Source organism: Pinus tabuliformis, chromosome 4_1 (assembly GCF_031772625.1).
Source record: "Pinus tabuliformis cultivar Carrire ecotype Pingquan chromosome 4_1, CPIR1, whole genome shotgun sequence".
Lineage (NCBI taxonomy): Eukaryota > Viridiplantae > Streptophyta > Pinopsida > Pinales > Pinaceae > Pinus > Pinus tabuliformis.
In genome coordinates this window covers 383,307,675-383,327,019 of record NC_142303.1, presented here as the reverse complement: position 1 = coordinate 383,327,019, position 19,345 = coordinate 383,307,675, and the positions used below count along the sequence as shown (strand labels likewise).

Here is a 19,345-nt window from a genome sequence, read left to right as displayed (position 1 = left end):
GGCACTTTCTTTTCAAGTTTCTATCACATAGATAATAACCCTGTAAATATTGCTATTATGTTCAAACATTGTAGTCATTAATGGTCACTATCTCGGAGCAACTCTAGACTCTAATGGACTATGTACTGGCCATTTCTATGTAACCTATAGTGGGTGAGTTATCATGGGAAGTGAAGTAGGTGTTGTAGACATTCCACCTGAGGATATTTTTCAAAAGGGAAGGCTTAATACTGGCATGATGCTACTTGTAGATTTTGAAAAACATGGTATTGTGGATGATGAGGCCTTAAAAAATGATTATTCCATGTCATGGCCCTATGTAGAATGGATAAAGAGACAGAATATTACCCTCAAAGATATTGTCTATTTTTTTCCAGAAGTAGAAAGTGCATGAACAAGTTATTGGATCAGTAAAGGTGATTTATGAACTCTCAATATAACTTGGGTACGTTGGATGTGAACTATGGATGATACAATGGAAAACATGGGAATATATGGCTTTTTGTCACCATTGAAGGCTTATGGGTAAGTGATTTGTATGTAAAGATGATATCAAGTATTTTTTAATGTATGTTTGCATGTTTTATGAGCCATTTGTTTAAATATGCATTTCATTGTCCAGGCATATAGTTGAGGCTTTGGAAATGTTGTTGCTTCCTATGGAAAAATATGGAACATAATCTCTTGGTTCCATGGGGAATGATACACCTTTAGCTGTGATGTCAAATAGACAAAAAATAATATTTGAGTATTCAAGCATATGTTTTCTCAAGTAATAAACCCTCCTATTGATCCAATTCATGAAGAAATTTTCACCTCAATGGAATGCATGATTGGTCTAGAAGGGGATCTTACAAAAACTAGTGAGAAGTAGTTCCATCAACTTTCTCTTAAAGGTCCTATTCTTTCCATTGAGGAAACAAAATAAATATAAAAATGAATTACCAAGGTTGGCGTACTAGAGTTCTTGATATCACATTTCCAAAAGAACATGGCTCTAGAGAATTAGATTATAGAACGTAGATAGGATATGCTTGAAGACTTGTCCTACAATTTGTGAAGGTTAAAAATTACTAGTGCTATCAAATAGAGGTGGGTACTATAAATTCCTTTACTTCCTCAACTTGTCTCTTATGGTTATTCTAATAACAAAAATAGACTTTAATCATTGTTATTTGTATACAATATTTTCCCTTATATAGATAGTGGTTAAATTTTCCTAACCCCAATAAGGATGAAAGTGTCACTAAACAAATCTTGAATTTTGCAACTACATCATCCAAGCAGGTCCCTGTTAGCTCTATTAGTTGTTGGTTTTGTGCATCACCATCTTGTCTCAAAGTTAGAGAAAACTCAAATTGGATTGATTATAGAGTTAGGGGAGCCACACAAAGTGCATCATTTTTGCATGCTAGTAGGGTTTGGAGCAGATGCTATATGCCCCTACATAGTAATTGAAGCTATATGGAGACTATAGTTGATGGTAAAATCCCATCAAAGAAGAATGGAAACTTACATACTAAAAAATATTTGGTTCAGAAATACATCAAAGCAAGTAAATATGGCATGTTGAAGGTTTTAGGAAAGATAGGAATTTCTACTTTAGGTCTCACAAAGGTGCTCAAATTTTCAAGCCCCTTGGACTTTCATCAAAAGTTGTTGAAATGTGTTTTACAGGAACACCAAGTTGGTTGGAGGGGGCACCATTTGAGATGCTTTCTCAAGATACACTCTATTTGCATAATTTGGTATTTCTTAGTCATATTTTACCTAAAGGGAATGTTGATGCATATGCGTTGCTATTGGCTTAGTGGGACCTTACCCTAGTTCAGAGGTGATTTAGCCAAGCAAATCCCAAAACTACTGGCCCTTTCAGCAATAGTCCGCAAAGCGCGGACTAAGGTCTCACCTGAACTAGTATGGGAGGGTGCTAGAACTAGGTTTCTACACCTTGGGGATGTCTGATATGTTGGGATTGGTATGCGGTCCAATCCTCGTGCTCATTGTGCTACACGCATCAGTGAGCTCCTCGTAGCCTGCAATGTTGTCTTCGTGCAGTCCTAATTCGCAACGCGATCCTTGTTATTTACCCAAGCCTTTCCTAATTATGTGTTGTTAGCTGATTACTTAGATTATTTTCATATACAAGTATTCTGAACCATACAAGCATTTAATCAACTGCACACAGTAAATAAATAGAGAAAAAGTAATGCATAACAATAGAATAATGATTCAAGACTAGATGCATAGAATTAGGATAAACTTCTCTTTATTAGCTTTATATCCCAATTACAGACTTGACTCCACCATGCACACTCAGCTTTAGGGGTCCACGTGCTCAGCTGCGGACTCTACTAGGCCTCTGTGCACTCAGCTGCAGAGCCTCTTCCTACTACTACAACCCAAGACACTTAGAATTCTACTCTAAGCTTGAACCATTCCTTCGCTACTCTCTCTATCATCTACTCTTTTCTTTACACTTTGAGTCTCGCTCTATTTATACAATCCCATGGTCCATGGACCATGGGTAGGCCGACATGACTTTACATTACATTACATTACTTTAGGGTAGACATCCCTATGACTTAACCTCTACTTCACGCTCTACACCCGCAATTCGCAGAGTCTTTCAAAACCTTTGACCCAAACTTGGGCTTTGAGCCCCAAAACCTGTTGTGGGGGGATTCCATGCCCAATAGGCCCCCAACACAATCATCATGACTTGTCCCGAGTCACTCTGCTAGTGCGGCGATCTTGGCACAAAGCCCTTCCAACTGTTCCGGTAGTGCCCGGAGGTTCGCAACTCACTGTTCTATTGTTTGTTGGACCTATTGCATTCCTACTTTGGAATAATCCGCATCTAACTCACATCCTTTCCTTGGTACCGGATTCTGGTGCTTGTGTTTATAGTCCCACGCCCTTGTCTAGCTCCTTGGGCCACGAAGACTGTGCTTCAACCGGTTAGTCAGAGAGTTGGCCCACCCGTGTAGGGTTTCAAGTGGCTGTCGTTGACTTTACTTGGGAAGGGTTCTCCAATGAGTTTGACTAGCTGGACCGCGCCTCCACCTGTGACCTCTTTTACCACATATGGTCCCAACTAGTGCATTCTAAATTTCCTAAAAAATTCTTTGAACTTGTTGTCATACAGTAGCACTAAATCGTTTATCATGAAGGTGTGCAACTTGATATTGCCGTCGTGCCAGGATTTTTCATGCTACTTTTGTACATGCTAGTGAAATCCAGCCAGGAATCATTCTTCCTTGAGTTCTTCTAACTGTGCGAGCCTTTCTTCCAGAGCTTCGTGGTCTGTCATACCTGTGAGCACTGCTATTCGCAGACTAGGTACGATGTATTCCATCGTCATGACTACTTCCGTACCATAGACCAATCGTAATGGTGTCTATCTCATTAATTTATTACACGTTGTCCAATACACCCATAACAAAGTGAGTACGCGGAGGTCCCAGTCGTTCTGTTGCACGTTACATACTTTGGTCAGCGTAGTCTCTAGTATTTTATTGAATGCTTCTACTGTTCCATTGGTCTATTGGTGGTATGGTGTACTTTTCTGATGATACACCTGGAACTCTTCTGTGAGCACGCTGATGGTTTCATTCAAGAAATGTGTTCCATGATATCTCATTAAGATTTTCAGACAGCCAAATCGTGTCAACACATTTTCGAACAAAAAACTTTGAAGCTGTAGTGGCCGTGTAGTCCTTGACCGACTGTGCTTTTGCCCATCGCATCAGGTATTCTATCACGGTGATGATGTTGCACACACTCTTATTTCCCTGAGGTTTGATTAGGCCCACGAATTTGATCGCCCATTTCCCAAATGGCTGCAGTGTCATTTGGGGATTTAGTGGCATCTTATCCCTCCATGAAGGTTTTCCCATCCTTTGACGTATATCGCAGGCCTTGCAGTGCACTTTTGAATCCTAGTGCAGGGTCGGTGTTGAGCCTCAACCTTGCACTCATTTACCTATCCTCCCAACAACTTTTCCCTATTCACTTCTCTCTTTTGTCATCATTTCCTCCATCAAATTGTTCAATTCATTGCATTATATGTCTTTTTAACATGATTTGTTGACTGTGCTAATGATTGACTGTTGGTTTAGAATTTTGGTACATGTACAGTAATTCCGCAGTTGTTCTGCAATTCCGCAGCTATTCAACAATTCCGCAGCTGTTCAGAGATTCCACAGCCTTTTTGTTGTTTGCTATACTCCACGTGTCTTCTCAAGGAACGGGCCACATGGGCACGTTGGTATGGATGTATACATGGTTCGTATGCTATTAGTTGGGCCAAATCGGTCACATATACCCCCGGTCAACGCAGGTGCACCCACGGTCAAACAGCAAAGTTCCAGACGGTGGCACGGCTCTGCGTGAGCAACTGAGACACGGAACCACAGCTGGCACTTCCTCCACGCCACGAAGACAGCAAGGGACAGGATCTAACCATAGATTTACTCCCCATGATGACCGTTTCCTCCAAACGTGCACGGAGTTGCCTGCGTGTTGCTGCGTAGTTAATTAGTCAAGACTGTAGTTGCTTAGTTTACGCAGAGGACAGTTTGTCCCTGTGCCTATAAATAAAGCGTTTGCCAACGCTTAGAGATTAGCTTTTTATTATTGTAATTGCTGTAATTGATTTGGTTATCAAACCCTGTTTTAAAGACTGTTTCTACAACACTTTTTCACTGTATTTTGACATTCTGATTTAATATAAGAAGACTGTTCCTGTTCATCTCTACGTAGCTGGTCTTTAGCTGGTTGAGTAGATGGAGGGCCCCCATCTGCCACAACCTATGTACAGTAGCATTTAACTTTATTTTCCTGCCTTTTTTTGTTTTCATTTTCACATGTACAATAATGTATAGTTTGATTTCTGCAGTTTTTCATTTCTTTGAACATGTATAATAATGTACAGTTTGATTTCATGCCTTTACATTTCCAGCACTTTTCAGAACTGATCAGTTTGTTTATGCAGGTGTGTTAGGAGCCCGGGATAGTGTGTTTTTATTTCTTTTTATCACTGATGGTATTTGAAGTTGTCTTGTCTTAGCTGCTGATTTTTACCTTGCTTACTTAGTTTCATTGCTAGTTTGCTTTATCAAGTTTTTGACAAGTTTCTTACTAACATTTTGATGGTCTTCTCATCATAATTGACTAACCTTTATTGGACCAAAATATCATTGAGTGGCAGCTTGGTTTGATTAGCTTTTGGACTCATATTACTGATTCCTTCTTAACTATTTTTCACATGAACAATTTCAGCTAAAGGCAGAATGTTAAGGAAGAATGAAGTGTTATGATTTGTCATTTAAGTTTTGCAGTTAAAGTAGTGTTTTTCACTTTCCATTGAGTTAACGTAGATGCTATTTTTGTTCTTATCAGCAGCATAGATAGTGGACTAGTGCCATTAGTCACTTTGTTTAATGCTTTGCTTTCATTTGAAGTTTCAATTCCATTGCAAGTCACTTTTCAAGCTTTCTCTTTAAAAAGTTCAAGAAGCATTTAGAAACCACCATATGCACACATACTCACTCATTTGTTTATAACTCCATCACATCACATTAGGAAGGTAAGTCACACATGGACTAAAAACGGCAAAAAGAACTAGAAAAGGCCACTTAAGTATATATTGTACACTTCACTTCATCAGCTTACGAGCCCCGGGTTGACAATTAATGATAGCAATTTAGACAACACTAAATTGACCAAACAGTCGGCCACCATAACCCTACGCGAAGAAACTTTTGTGCAGTCACGCATCCTACATAGTGTCCTCCAGTAGTGCCCCCATATGCTTCTGCAAGGATCTAGCCTCGTTCAAATTCGGGTACGTATCTTCACAATATCTCATTGTTTCCCATCTTGTAGAGGTGCCCTACGATGACAGAAAAGTCCGCCGTGCACACCACCAATTCCTTCTTCTATTGGATTGAGTACTCCTTCGGCACAGTCCCTATTGTTAGAAAATGGATTATATCTTCAAAGTGTTCATCTGCGATGCATAATGAAAAGTGTTGTGTATCAGGTAGTCCCTCTTCCAAATTTGTTGGTTCCTCACCTGTCTCAATTCGTGACAAGTGGTCTGGTCTTGCGTTTAAGCATCTTGGCTTGACTATGACCTAAAAATCATACTCTTGAAATAGTAAAAGCCATCTGCATATGTGCCCCCCAACACAGGCTTGTTCACTAGGTATTTTAACGAGGAATGGTCGATATACATCTTGAAATGTCCTCCCAGTAGATAGTGTCGATATTTTTGGAGTGTGTACACCATTGCCAACCCCTTCACTCGGTGGTAGAGTAGTTCTTTTTGACTTTGGACAGTCTTCGACTTGCAAACATGATCGGGTGATCTATACCCTATGTGCCTTCCTGTGTGAGTATGACTCTTAACACGATACACGATGCATCAACATGTACATGAAATTCCACGTCCCATTTCGGGAAGACCAAGATTGGCACAGAGGCCAATTTCCCCTTCAGGACATCCAAACTCTTCATGCAATCATCATTCCAGCAATATGTAACATCTTTTTTCAATAGTTTGTCCATCGGCACAGTTATCTGGGCATAAATTTTGATGAACTTCCTATATTATCCAGTGTGTCCCAAGGTAGGGTACATTTGTTTAACACATCGTGATGCTTCCAAATTAAGGATAACTACAATCTTTGTAGGGTCCACCATCAACCGTTGTTCGCAGACCACATGTCCCAGCAGATTTCCAAGGGAACAAGGAATGTACACTTCTTCAGGTTCAGCGCAATCTCGTGTTGGCGGCAAGTATCTAGCATCAAGCATAAGCTCGCTACATGGTGCTTAACTAATCCGAAAACAGTCCAATCATCTAGATAGACATCCAAAAATTTGTGGATGTATTCTTTGAACGCAGCTACCATGATGCGCGAAAATATAGCCAACGCATTCTTCAGTCCAAACGGCATCATGTTGTATTGAAAGCACCCCCATTCTATTGTGAAGGTCATATTGCTCCTATCTTCTAGCATGATCTTGATCTGATGGTACCCTGAGAACCCATCCGTGAACGAGTATGCTTCCTGATTGCCAACATTCTCTAGTACTTCATCTGTGAATGGTGTTGGGAATGGATCGTGTACACAGGCATCGTTCAGCTTCCTGAGGTCTATGCATATTCTTATTTCACCCTTTTGTTTTTTCTCCTGTACCACCATAGGACTCACCCAGTCGAATTCTTCCACTAGTTCAATAATTCTAGCTGCAAGCATTTTTTCTAATTCGTCGCGTACCTTTTCTTTATACTTTGTATTAAAATGGTAAGGCCACTACTTAATTGGCTTCATGTCTGGTTTCAGAGTGATCTTCGTCATCCCTAAATCACTAGTGATCCCTTTTAAGTTCGTAATTTTGGTCGGAAACAAGTATTGGTATTCATGGAGTAACTCAGTGACCTTATCTACCATAGCATCATCCCAATAGTCCCCAAGCATCACATACTTTGGCTCCACTTCTATGCCACTGTTTACCTACTTTGTTTTTAGTAGCACAGTGATGGCAGGATCCTCAATTGATGGTCCTCGAACCTCGTGAAAATCTTCTGTTTCTGGGATATTAATATTTTGTGGGTCCTCATCATCCTCTTCCAGCTGCACATTATAACACTCTAGGGCGCTGCTTAACTATGTCGCCCATACTGGTTGAAGTACTTCCTTTGGCTCCTATGGTATTTTGAAGATAGCGGCTTTTACTACTTGTAGTGCATCGCCAACGGTATCCAACCAACAATCTTCAAATGTGAATGTTAGCAAAAATCCCTCACACAAGAAATCCCATTCACCCATACCATGTCGGAGCTCTGTTTCAGTATACCAGTTCATGGGTATGACATCCAGGGTATGGTAGAATAAATGTACCCATTAAGTGTGTGGATCTTCCCTATAGATCTTGGTCCATTTCGTGAGGTGCATGCGTGGGTCATCTCGTCCGTCATATTTGTCTACTAGCCATATTTGCAGTTTCCCATATCGTAGGCGCATCATCCTTCTACATCCACGCCAGTCCTCAAAATTTCCTTGATGTGTACCCCACCATCGTGCAGGTGTTGCACGCAGTTCCAACTTCAGCGCATCAAACCACTGTTGTTCTGGTACTGTGCTTTCAAATTTTCTCATAAATTCATCCACTTCTGTTAATCCATCATATATCGGCAGCTCCCTTGCCTCTGTTGTTACACAATGCAATGACCTGATCACCATGTTGTAGTTTAGTGTTGTTACTTCGTGTAACTAATTCTTCCATCGCTCTATTTCTTCATCTGAGTCCAAAGTGCAGGAGCTTTCACACTCCCACGAAATCCTTCCATCTACAGTTAGATTCACCCAATCTTCTCCTTATGCAATTATCTTGTAGATATAGTCAAGATCGTCATCACTATCAACGTCGTGCACTGGTTCAGTGTATTGCGCTCCTTCAGCTGGGTCTAGCGGTACTACTACGCGTAGTGACTTTTTCTCAAAGGTCATTTTGCACTTCTTCAGATTTATGACTCCATTCATATTGGTAGCCCATTCTACTCCTAGTAGCGCGGGATAGGTATTTTTGTCATCAACAATCTCTATCACTTCAAAATCCACCTGCGCGCTCTCACCTTCAATATCGACTGTCACCCCTTGCAATCTTCCCATGGGAAAAATCTTCTGTTGGTTTTCCATTCATAATTGAATAGGGGATCATTGTAACGTGGGTCTGCCCATGCGTTCCCATGTTTTATTTGGTATTACATTCACGTCTGAACCTAGATCTAGGATTACGTTATCCATTTCGTACTTGCCTATTTGTGTAGTCAAAGTCATCTCCCTTCCTGTGCGCAATGCATGCTTTCCAAGTTTTCAAACCATGCACGGTTCTCCTGACCCTGTACACCTAGTGATAAGTTCCTGTAGCCCTTTGACTACCTTGTTGTCGCACAGCAGTTTCATGCATGTCTCCAGAAAGGTAGTGAGCATTAAAGGGTCCATCCCTAGATCTAGTTGATCCTTACTACCTAAAGTGGAGGCCTCCATGAAGCTCTTCTTAGCTTCCATGAATGTTTCTTGCACACGTTCTAAGTCAAACTCACGTTCCTTTGTAGGAGACTTACGAACCCACTTACTTTCTTCTAGCTGCTTCCCCTTATTATCTCTTGTGGTCATAACGCTTCTGAGCATCATGTTTACATTCGGGTCTTCTTCGTGTGGCTCAAATTTGTATATTCTGAGTAGGAGGGGGCTGGAGTACCCCCTTTTTGCACATCTTCACTATCAGTGAAGGGAAATCTTTTCCCTCATGGTCAAACTAATTACAGTACCAACATGACATCCTAGTTGGGTTCCTACAATCACAGGTATAACGCCCTAGCCCCCGCAATTCTAACAAATTATCTTTCTGCAACCACTTCCTGGTCCCATTCCACCTCGACCCTAACCACGCCCCTGAACCCCAGTGCACTCCATCCCTACATTTGTGTCGAGGGCTCACGTTTCGGTCTACACCCTAGAGGCAGGAGTCTGATCCATCATTAGTTCATAGCTTCGGTAAGTGCATTCGTCATGGCCTACTAACCTGCAGAAATTACAAAACAATTGTTGGGATGTCTGCACATACTTCTACAATAGGTGACAATTATTTGTGGTATGTTTTCCTCCTATTTGGCAGATCGCGCACCATAATGAAGACACTACACTTGGCCCCGCCTGTGCCTCTGGTATTAATGGCATTGTCCCTCCCCCTGCCAAGTAGTTCACGAACACTAGACAATAGTCCTTGTCGTGACCTTGGCCTTTCCATTTTATGCACCATACTTCCTCACGCACTTCCATCCAAGTTGTCCTATCCTGTTTCAAACTCTGCATCTCTAGACATAGATTTTGCAGTTGCGCCTGGATTTTTTGGACTCCCAACCCAGGCTCTTGTATAGGGGTCTCATGCAACCTCATTGCTATCTCCAACAGTTCGGCCTGGGTGGAAAGTTTTTGTTGTGACAACGCCATCCTTAAGTGTGGCGTAAGTGAGGCCACAAACCATGCGTGATGCTATGCATCTGTTAACATCATATTGGCTTGGCGGATCGTACTCTTCAGCCTTTGGTCTAGATCCCAGGGGGTCTTGGACATGAGCATCACGATCTCCTTAAACCTGATGATTGATTGTGTCTCTGATTTTGGCCTGCTAAATTCCCTCTTCAATGCAGTTTGGATCTCTATAATTCCTGGGTTCGGGTGGTCATTAGAATGCTTGATATACCACGTTAATGTGTGATCCTGTAGCGTGCTCACCAGCATAGCCTTTTTAATATTATCATCCACGACACCCTGTTCTTCCTATACTACTCTTACCACGAACTAGAATTGGTCTGGATCCTCATTTCCTACTCCTCTGAATACTGGTAGTTTGATCGCACTCGCCATATTGAACTGTGGAGGTGGCGGAGGTGGAGTGGGTGGAGATGGAGGTGAGGGGGGTGAAGCAAGTGGAGGTGTGGGTGGAGGTGGTAAACGCAGAATTTGATGCTTATCAAACTAATCACGCTTCTCATAGAAACCTTCATGAGCTCGTCCTCGCTCTCCCGTGAGGATGAAATTAAGGGACTATTTTCTAATTCTTCACTACTTCCGCTTCTATAGATCTTTCCGCTTCGCGTAGTCCCAAACATTAATTTATTCGCATAACCTTTTTTTCACACAACAACATCTTAATCCAAGTGTTCAAAGATTTAATATACTTACCTCGCAGTCCCTTAAGAAAACGTCACTCTGCCTCGTTGTAGCTGACGGTCGTGTCTACTGCAAACTCAGTGAGAAATCCTCCTATTATTCGGTTAAGCCAGTGGTCCACAGCTCATGCTATCTCATCTTCTAAGGATTCTAGTCTATGCACTAGTTCCGGAGTCCACACTATTGCTTTGTCGAGCCTACTCCTTCCTTGGCGATCTGCTAACTTCGCGATCCACTCATATAGATCAGATGAAAAAGATGCAAAGAAAATTTCATGGATTTGAGTGTACAAGTAGGATCAAACCACTGTTCCTTAGATACTCATGGATTTCTATTTTCCTGCGCCGCGAACTCGTGAATCTTCTTGTCCAACCACTCTTCAATTTCTTTCTTCATAGGGTTCTAGTGGCACAGCATCAGATATCCCTTACGCAAATCTCAGTCATGGCAACAGAACCATTTGTTGGCTTAGTGGGGCATGACCCAGGTTTAGAGGTGATTTAGCCAAGAAAATCTCGGTACTACTGTCCCTTTTGGGAACAGTCCATGGAGCGCAGACTAAGGTCTCACCCGAAGTAGTATGGGAGGGTGCTAGAATGAGATTTCTGCACCCTAGGGATGTCTGAGATGTTGGGGTTGGTACGTGGTCCAACCTTCGCTCTCACTGTGCTACGTGCACCAGTGGGGCACCTTGCTGGCCTGCGATGTTGTCTTCTTGTAGTCCTAATTCACAGTGCGATCCTTGTTATTTACCCATGTCTTTCCTAATTATGTGTTGTTAGCTAATTACTTAGATTATTTTAATATACAAGTATTCTGAACCATACAAGCATTTACTCAATTGCACGCAATAAATAAACAGAGAAAAAGTAATGCATAACAATAGAATAATGATTCAAGACTAGATGCACAGAATTAGGATAAACTTCTCTTTATTAGCTTTCTATCCCGATTATAGACTCGACTCCACCCTGTGCACTCAGCTGCAGTCTCTACTAGGCCTCTACGCACTTAGCTGCAGGGTTCAGCGCACTCAGCTGCAGTCGCTACTAGGCCTCTACGCACTCAGCTGCAGAGCCTCTTCCTACTACTACAACCCAAGGCACTTAGAATTCTACTCTAAGCTCGAACCATTCCTTCGCTACTCTCTCTATCATCTACTCTTTTCTTTACACTTAGAGCCTCACTCTATATATACAATCCCATGGTCAGCAGACCATGGGTAGGCCAAAATGACATTACATTACATTACATTACTTTAGGGCAGACACCCTTGTGACTTAACCTCTACTTCGCGCTCTGCACCTGTAATTCGCGAAGTCTTTCAAAACCTTTTACCAAAACTTGGGATTTGAGCCCCAAAACCTACTGTGGGGGGATACCATGCCCAACAGTTTCCCAACCCTAGTGATCATTATTGGTGTAAAGATGGTGAAGTGCATCTAAATCACCCACAAGCCATTGTAAAGTTTCAAGAAACAACTCACACAAACAATGTTGCAATGTATAAGCAATACTCTAAAATAATTCAATATTTAAACAAACACTACAATTTGTGAGGGATGCTTAAGTTTAGGTACTAGATAGGAAGATTCCTTTGCAAGAATTTGAACCTGTGAGTGATATTGTGAAGTCATTCTGCACAAGTGTTGTTTGTTATGGTTCATTTTCACTAGAGGCTCATACAACTTTGGCTATTGCAATCAATAAAATTGGAGGAAAATCTAATACAAGTCTGCATATTCATCTATCGTTTGGAACAATATTAGGATAATAAAAAAAAAGTCCAATAACTAATAAGAATTAGCAATCCTAAATGTGTTTTTACTTATGAAAAAAAGACATTGAAAGATACCTTAGACTGATTTCTTTCATGAACCATCAATATTAATATTTCTTTCTGCCTTGGTTTATGTGCCTCGAGTGAAGGAGGAGAGAATCCATTGTGGTTAGGACCACTCACTGATGGCTCAGTGAATCCTAAATGAAGTGCAATGAAACAAGTTGCAAGTGAGTGGTTTGATGTTTCTAGTGTCAATCATACTAATGCAGATGAAATCTAGATGAAGATGGCTCAGGTATGGAATTTTCTTTTCAAAGAGTCTACATAAGGTAATTTATTGATGATACTGATGGCAGTTTGGGAGAGCACATCTTCTGAGATAACATCACGATTTTCACTTATTTCCAAGACATGTTGTTAGGCTTATTATATTTTGTGCATGGTATACTTTCAAGCATGCATGTGAAGGATCCTTCCTACATTAGACTGGATATTTTCTATTAACATTTATTTTAAATGTTCCTCTACAAGGTGCAAATCCTGGCAAGGGCAGTGAACTTCATGGCCATAAAGTCATTGGTGATATAATGGTTACAACAAATTCAACTAACGATGTGGGGCTTATTATCCCTCCGCATCATGATATTTATTCCATTGAAGATCTTGTACAACTTATTTATGACCTTAAGGTAATTATAGAGATTAGACTTGAAAGATTATTTGTTTTGAATTTTAAATCATTTCTACTCATTGTTTTCTTATGTGTTATTTTATTTTTATTGAGTTCTTACAGTGGTATAAGAATTTTGCATGCCATGGGATATCCTAGAAGGAGATGGATTGGGAATTCCAGTTGAATATTAGAAGGCTTTGTTCCTAAAATTTATATGCAGTTCTATCAACTAATCTGTGAAAAATGCATTTCATAATATGCTTAAATACTAATAGGGCCATTTTCTTCCTGACATGAAATGCATAGGCACAACTTTTATCTAAATAGTAGACTACAATTTGATATGCATGTTCTTGATGGTCTGGACTCTAGAGGTTTCTTTGAGTGTTATATTTCTTCCCAATCCCTCTTTTCTTGAATCGTACACAATTTTCAATGTTTGTTAGCCTGAACAAGAAAATGTACATCTCCTAAAAGGATTGTCAATCAAAGTTGATCAAAACCATCTATCGTCCTCTGAACCAAACACTAGGGGCGTTTACATGTTGTAATATTTCATTTTCAACATATGAGGTTTGTAGTGCTGGAAGGTGAGAAAGATATATCTGATTATTTTGATGGATTTTTCTGTAGAATGATAATCCAAGAGCTAGAATCAACATAACCTTGGCCTATGAAGCAAAGATGGAAAGATAGCAAGTGGAGTAGTAAAGGGCCATGCAAATCATGTATTTATTCTAGTACATGATGATGGTACTAGAGAATCTAGTTGGAAAGTAATAAAAAATGTCGAGATGCCATGGGAAATTTGGCTAGAAGAGACTCATCAGACATTGGTAGCTAATGACTTGCATGGTCATACAGTTCTACAAATAGATGGTCAACTGAAAACATGAATACATGTTGTCATAGCTTCTATCCTTGGTGCAGAAGAGTTTGATTTTAGTACATCACCCCTTATCATCCTGGGTTGCATCATGATGCACAAATGCCACAAAAGTACATGTCTGGATGGTATCGCTACTCAAGATCTTGTTTTAAGGGAAAATTTTGTAGGAGAACTAGAACATGTCATTAATTTCTTCTTCATGCTTATTGAAGAGGTTTGTGAACTTATGTTTGAGATGGGTTTCAAAACTATAAAGGAGATGGTTGGTCATGCAAATATGCTAGATATGGATAAAGAGGTTATAAATAGTAATGAGAAACTTGAAAATATTGATCTTTCTTTCCTAATTCAACCTGTAGCAGAGGTTCACCCAGAAGTTGCTCAATATTGTGTTCAAGCCCAAGATTATAGTTTGGATATGGACCTGGACCAAGAGTTGATCATGATTTCAAACAAAACTCTAGAGAAAGGTATACCTACTTACATGGAGATGTCCACAATCAATGTCAATAGATATTTTGGTGCAATGCTTAGCCATGAAGTTACAAAAGGATAAAATATGATGAATTTTCCCACAAACAAGGTTCATGTAAAATAATAGGCAATGCAGGTCAAATCCTTGGGGCATTCCTTTGTTCAAGTGTTACCCTAGAGTTGGAAGGGGACATAAATGATTATGTTTGTAAGGGTTTATTAGGAGGAAATATCATGGTTTACCCTCCTAGAAGAAGCCAGTTTGATCCTAAAGAAAACATTATCATTGGGAATGTTGCTCTATATGGGGAAACAAGTGGAGAAGCATACTTCAATGGTATGGAAGCATAGAGGTTTTGTGTGAGGAATTCAGTTGCAAATATAGTGGTTGGATGAGTAAGAGATCATGGATGTGAATATATGGTTGGTGGAACTATGGTCATCTTGGGAGAAACTAGGAGGAATTTTGCAGCTGGAATGAGTGGAGGTATTGCCTATGCTCTTAATGTTGATGGAAAATTTGATTCAAGATGCAATCTCGAGTTGGTAGACCTTGAAAATGTTGAAGAGGAAGATGATGTCATGACACTGAAGATGATGATATAACAACACCAGTGTCACTCTAACAGTTAGCTGGCAAGAGAAGTCCTTGCTGATTTTGAAGCTTTCCTCCCAAAGTTTGTGAAAGTATTCCCATGATACTATAAAAGAGTGTTGCAAGAAATGAAGGCTAGGAATACTATGAAGGAAGCAGGGGAGGTTGAATTGATGAAGAAAGATGCCTTTGAGGAGTTGAAGAGGATGGCAAAAGTTGCTTCAAATCAACATAAAAAAATGACAGGGCTTACAAGGTACATTTTCATGTAGTTCAACTCATTTTTTGTTTATTTTTAATTTCAATTGTATAACATGTATATCATCATCAAATATTAACTCCACCGTATAAAATCCTTGACTCTTTTAAATGATTTGACAATGTCATCAAATATTAAGTTGTATAAATGTTGAGTGTGATGGCTTGGTCATGGGGCTAACATTTCTATATAGTTTGCAGCAACAGAAAGTGGTGGCATAGAGACCTACAAAAATATATAATGTAGTTAATCACCATGGTTTTCAGATGTATAAGTGTGAGAGTCTTTCATATAGATATTTTGTACCATGCATGAATGATTGGAGAGAAGTGGTTGAGGAAAAAAATCCATGGCCACTAAAAGAAGTGGTTGAGGAAAACAAGCCAGGGCCACTACTGAAGACACAATCAGCTAGGTGTATGAATTGTGGAACCCGCTTTTGTCATCAAGTTAAAGTCCAGACATCATTTATTTGCCCCTAATTATTTATTAAAATAGCAAGTGAAACATAATGTAGTTATACAATTCAAACTTCATATGTTATAACTTATATTCATTGTTTGAGTGTTTTCCTTTTTGTATATTGCAAAGCTTCTTAATTACATTCCTTGTTCCTGTATATTTTTTTTTTTCTAGATTGTACACTTGTTTGTATTCTGAACATGTGAAACTTTTTCCTCCATGCAGGATAATAATGGATGTCCTCTTGGGAAAAAAATACCTAAGTGGAATGAATTAGTGCACCAAGGGCGTTGGTGAGAAGCATTGGACCGACTGCTAGAAACAAATAATTTTCCAGAATTCACTGGACGTGTATGCCCTACCCCTTGTGAAGGTTTGTGTGTACTAGGAATAATTGAAAATCCAGTATCTATTAAAAGTATTCAATGTGCCATCATTGATAAAGCTTTCGAAGAAGGTTAGATGGTTCCACGTCCACCTAAGAAGAGGACAAGGTATGTGTCTTTCCTTTATAATTCTTAATGTCATTCTTATGATGCTTATCATTTTGAAAATAATCTGTTTATTTTCTATGATGTGGTGAACTAGATCTTGATATGGATGGGTCATTGGGTGTAGGAAGAAAGTTGTTATAGTGGGCAGTGGGCCAGCTAGTTTGGTTGTTGATAATCAACTTAATAAAGCTCATGGGAACTCTGTCACTGTTTATGAATGTGTTAATCAAATTGGAGGTCTGATGATGTATGGAGTTCCTAATATGAAAAACAAACTTGATGTTATCCAACGACGTGTTGATCTGATGGTAGAGGAAGGTGTTAATTTTGTTATGAATGAAAATGTTGGAGTTGACTCTTTTATTTTAATTCAGATATTTCCCATAGGAGTCAAGGCCCTTGATGTATAGTGTAAATTTAGTTTATATATATATATATATATATATATATATATATATATATATATATATATATATATATATATATATATATATATATATATATATATATATATATATAAATTGTAGGGATCTTCCTATGCCTAGCTGTGAATTAATGGGAATACATTTTTCTATGGAGTTCCTTCATTCAAATACCAAGAGTTTGTTGGACAATGGATTGCAAGATGGAAAGTTTATTTCTACAAAAGGGAAAAGGGTGGTTTTCATTAGAGGAGGAGACACTAGAACTGATTGTATAGCAACAACCATAAGACATGGATGTAGCAATGTTGTGAATTTGGAGCTCCTTCCACAACCCCCCAATTCTCGTGCTCTTGAGAATCTTTGGCCTCAGGTTTGTCTTTATTCATCTTCATCTAAATAAAAATTAGCTATCTATTATTTTCTAGCATGTTGTATCCTAGTACAATTCCATGATTATGGGTCTTTGTTCACTTTTTGGTAGTGGCCTAAGGTTTTCCGAGTAGATTATGGCCACCAGGAAGCTATTACCAAGTTTGGTAAAGATCCCAAGTCATATGAAGTGTTGACAAAAAGGTTTATAGATGATGACAATGGAAATGATAAAGGGCTTGAATTGATCAAGGTCAAATGGGAAAAAGATGAGAGTGGAAAGTTCTAGTTGAAAGAGATGGAGGGCACAAAGGAGATTATAGAAGAAAAACTTGTTTTCTTAGAAATGGGATTTCTTGGACTAGAACAGGTAAGCTATATTTTTCTAAGCATCAAATTTGTTGCTAAGGTGATATAAAACTTTAATTTTTTATTGATAAGCACAATCTAATGATTCAGGTCCAATTTGAATTTAGTTGACAACATTCATTGTTGGACTATGTTTTCTTCTTTAGAAAATTGAGTAATTTAGTGATATTGCAACCTTCCCAATCCATAACATTGAATACACATATTTTCAACATTTATATTATGTGTCTAAAAGATATTAGACATACACACCATATTTTCTAGAATTCCTCCATTTACCTCCTCACTCTAATTTCATTTTTTTATTTGGTTTGACAAATTATTGCAAAGAAGCTTGATATGGAAAGGGATAACAGGTCAAATTTCAAAGCCAAATTTGGTGATTTTGCAATGAGTGTTGATGGTGTTTTTTTTGTTGCTGACTGTAGACATGGAAAATCACTTATTGTTTGGGCCATTGTTGAAGGAAGACTAGCAACTACCTAGATAAATAAATTTTGTGATGAAGGGAGACTAGTTGATCACAAATTTTGAAGATAGAGTGGAGGAAAAGGATCAATTCCCAATGTTAAATTTCAAAACATAAGTGCCCCCTTGGAAACTTGTCGTAGAAATTCATAATAATAGGAAAAATGGAAACAACATGCCAAACAGGCCACTCGCATGCCTCATTATTGAACTTGTGAAAGGAATCAAAGGTCAAGTGATCTGTGTCAAGTGTATCACATTGTTATTCATTGATACTAACAAGGAGGCTCTTTTCGAAGCATAAAATTTCTAGTCCAAGGCCTTTGTGATGGAAAAAGGGTCTATACAAGACATTCCAGTCCCAATGGACATTTCATCCTTTACATTTATATCCCGTTTTCTGCCTATGTACAGTGGCTATGATGTTATTGTGAATTCGTCTTCAACGTACACATTTGAAAATTATTTCAATTACATATTTGTTGATCCTTTCTTGATTTCATCAATGTTGTTGTGAAGGGTGACAACATGACCTTCTCAAACTTGGCAATGGTTTCCTTCTAGTTACACATCTTATTGTTCTGGCCTTTAGATTGATCCATGAAATAATTTTTTCCAATCCATAATAGAAACATGTGTTATAGATTTTGTTAAAGGATAGTAATGGCTAGTTTTAAGAAATCCTTCTCTTCCTTTAAAAGTACAAGGAAATTGCAAGTGAGTATTGTTGTTTAGTTTAAAAATTATCATATGAGTTCAACATTGATTATCTATAAAATCCAAAATTGGAAATTTATCAATTTTAGTTACCTTTTCTTTGAGCAGATATTCTAATGTTCTAGATATTTTTTTCTCCCAGAGTATGTCAAGATTGACAATCTTGATTCCCTACCAAGTACTCCAAATAGATTTTTGACATCATTGAGGTTCCCCTCAAAATATAGTGTACTAGTAGAGTTTTGACATCTATTTTTGGATTAGGTCTAGATCCTTTTAGGGTATTCTTCAGATAGAGCCTTTATATTTTGATCATGACTTCTTTACTCTACCATGTGAAATGGAGATGTCCCTACAAAGTTGAAAATGCAGTAGCCACTATGTGTTTCCCAGAATTTTTTTTCACATATATATTGGCGACTGCACTATTAGTTTTTAATTCGTTTCTTCACTACAATAAGAAATATTTTGCTGATGGAAAATTTTCCATTCGCATCTTTTTTCAAGGTCCAAGATGCTTCTCTCTCACATTTCGTGAACAAAATAGAGCTAGATGTTTTCCTTGATCCATATTCTAGAATTTTTTATTGCATTGTCATGGATAGTAAAATATGGTT

General features: G+C 38.8%; 1 pseudogene; it reads left to right on the top strand.

The window, feature by feature from the left end:
- The first annotated feature begins 463 nt into the window (after positions 1 to 463).
- On the top strand, positions 464 to 18,077 carry LOC149175894 (glutamate synthase 1 [NADH], chloroplastic-like; annotated as a pseudogene).
- The last annotated feature ends 1,268 nt before the right edge of the window (positions 18,078 to 19,345 follow it).